The sequence below is a fragment of the Corvus brachyrhynchos genome, unplaced genomic scaffold (genome assembly GCF_000691975.1).
Source record: "Corvus brachyrhynchos isolate BGI_N302 unplaced genomic scaffold, ASM69197v1 scaffold220, whole genome shotgun sequence".
Classification (NCBI taxonomy): Eukaryota; Metazoa; Chordata; class Aves; order Passeriformes; family Corvidae; genus Corvus; species Corvus brachyrhynchos.
The window spans coordinates 793,519-796,516 of NW_008236209.1; positions in this window are offsets into that span (position 1 = coordinate 793,519).

Below are 2,998 nucleotides of genomic sequence, written 5' to 3' on the forward strand. Positions count from 1 at the left end.
GGGGGCAAGCTGCACGCAGCGCGGCTTTCGGCGCCCAGCGGGTTCGGCTCCTCCTGCTCCTGCCCCGGGCGGGGCCACCGGGCTGCCAGGAGCAGAATAGCCTCTGAGTAAGTGGGTGATGAAACACAGCGTAGGATGAAGTCTCATTCCCACTGCACACAAGTGGCTGGGGATCAGGTGCAATAAGGGATATTAGGGCTGTTTAAGCTAAGAATCAAGAGCCAGGATGGCAGATGTGATCCTGGCTCTTGACCGACCTGGTAGGGTCAGCTTTGCTTTGCAGAGACACAGGATTGCTGGGGAAGGGGTGAAGTCACCATCGCTGGAGGTATTTAAAAACCACAGAGATGTGGCACTTAGGGCCATGGTTTAGTGGTGAACAAGGGAGTGTTGGGTTAACAGATTTGATGATCTCAGAGGCGTTTCCCAATCAAAATGATTCTAGGATTCAGTAAGCCCTCTGATGATAGTGGCCTTAGAGTGCTCTCCATGTAAGTCTATTTCACATGAGCCTCTTCAGTTATTTGTTTTTTTAACACATCAGAGACTTTCCAGGAGGTTCAAAAGCTTGGTCTTTTTCTTGTCTGTTTCTCTCCAGTCAAACAGGGACCACTGAATCCAGAGAGCAGGACGTGGAATGGGAAAGGAGGGATTCTGTGGTTCAGCTGAGCCAGCACTGTCAGAAGTAGCTGATGAACCCCAGCAAGGAGATTTAAGCTGTCCAATACAACTTAGATCTGATTTTCAAAGGCACTTGCAGTGTCTTTGCTGAGAGTCACTGACAATGCACACTTCTGGTCTGAGGTCTTTCCAGCACCAAATGTCACTGATAAACGCTGTGTTAGTGCTGACAGTGAACTTGCCTTACCTGAGCCGTTCCCATCTTTGCCAGGACACCTGTTACATTTTGCAGGAATAGTTATTACATTGACCAAATGAGGCCCATACACTCAAACTTAGTACATTGGAAGGAGGCAGCAGCTCAGCAGGTTGGGGAAGAATTGTACTAACTGGTGGGCAGAGAGAGCTTACCCTGCTGTTTTAAAACGAGTTAGTTTTTCTCCTTACTAGTTTTCAGGGCTTAGAAGTGGCAGTTAAAACAGTACTAAAATATCGTGTTATGCATGTAAAATATAAGGGGATTTGCATGAAGGCTTATTGCAATCGAGGTACACTTTGCACAGCCTTTAATTTTAAAGCTGCCTTGGTGGCCCGAGTATTCTAGTGGAGATGGTGTTTGTGGTCAGGATGCTGACTTACGTCTTCAGATTCCCTCCTCAGTTCCTCACTTTGAAGTGAGCATGTCTGGATTTTGGGTAAATCACTTGAGGTCTGGCTTTTTAACAAAATTTCTTCAACTAACTCGCTTAAACATGAATCTGAGCCTCAGTGTCTTGGTACATCACTTCTCAACTATAGCAGGGAAAATTGTCACCTCATTGCTTTGCAGCTACAAGCCTGGAAGCTGAGAAGCACTCGGATGCCGTGGTGACGAGTGATACACACCAAGCTACATAGCACAGCCAGGCTCATGCAGAAACTTACCTATACATGGCCCTGACGTGGATCCTGTACCTCTCACTGTCAGCATTCTGAGTTTCTGAATTTAAACAATATCTGCACCTCCAGATAAATCAGGTACGCAGAGGAAGAAGATTTAGTGAAGTTCAGTACAAAGAAATCTGATGTGTCCCGTGTAAATGCTCTTTAGGCATTCCCTGACCACCTGTGTGCCTTGGGAGGGTTTAAATTCAAGATAGTCTATGTCGGGGGAGCACAGTTTACAGTCAAATATCAGTAAATTGTTGTAATTAAACACCTTTTGTGTGCCTCCCAAGATTGTGATGGAGTCATTTAAACTGAGTGGCAACAAGCCAGGCAGCACAAATGGTTGGAGCATCCTCTGTACCCTTTTATGGTTTCTGAGCTCTCCTTCCCAGAGGGACAAACGCGATGGCCCTAGGTAGAGCAAGGTCTCACAAGCTCTAAGTGTGGAGTGAAACATGAGGCTTTTGCAGCAGAGAGACACACACAGCAGATCATATTTGGGCTCTCTGAATACTCACAGCTCAGGGTGGCTCTCTGGAAGCAGGCACAGCAGAGCTGATGTGCTGCATGGAGCTGTGCCTCTGCTGAGGATATTTATTCCCCCAGAAACATCTCCCAGAAGGTTCTGACTTGGCACAGGCTTGGCTAAGTCAAGTATCACTTCACAATCTGAAACTGTAAACTGTAAGTGCTTTTATACAACAAAACTCTTGCTGCTTAATGTGCAGTAGCTGTATGGTCAGTCTATAAAACACACTCAAGTCATGAACATGCTCTTCCTAGCCTCGTAAAATATCTATAGAGACATATATTCCCTGAGGAATTTGTTAACTCACACAGATACAGTAGTGACATTGCTCCTCAATGTACTTTTCCTTGGTTCTTTGGCATATTCTCAAGTTGAAATTTTCTCTTTTCTGTAGGTAGGGGTTCATAAAAGGTCCAGATTGTACTCTTTTATGTAGCAGGAATCTTACATTATGCTGTTAAAGCTTTGTTGTGATGGCTCCTGGTATGTTCCCAGTTAAATCTGAAGTAAAACTCTCCCTACATTCAGGCAGAGCAGGATGAGGCCTTCCATTTAAGATCCCAGACATGATAAAGTCTCTCTAAAACAAGTTCTTAATCCTCATTTCACTTTATATTTCAATATTCATACTGGCATCTAGAGGTATCTATTCAATGGTGATAAATAAGTAAGGCATTTGTCTAGTTTAGTTGCCACTGGTTTGCAATGGTGCTATAAAATCAGTCCAAAGAAATCCATTGCACATCTCCTTATTTCCTGGCCTACCACTGTTTTGATTGGAATTGCAAATTTCTTTACTACCAGTCGTGTGTTACAATAAAACCCACAAAGATTTACAGATGAGATAAATACTAAACACAGGGCAAAGCCTATCCTCGAGCAGGCACATCCCTGTTCCAATGGATGTTTAATTTGGCCCCC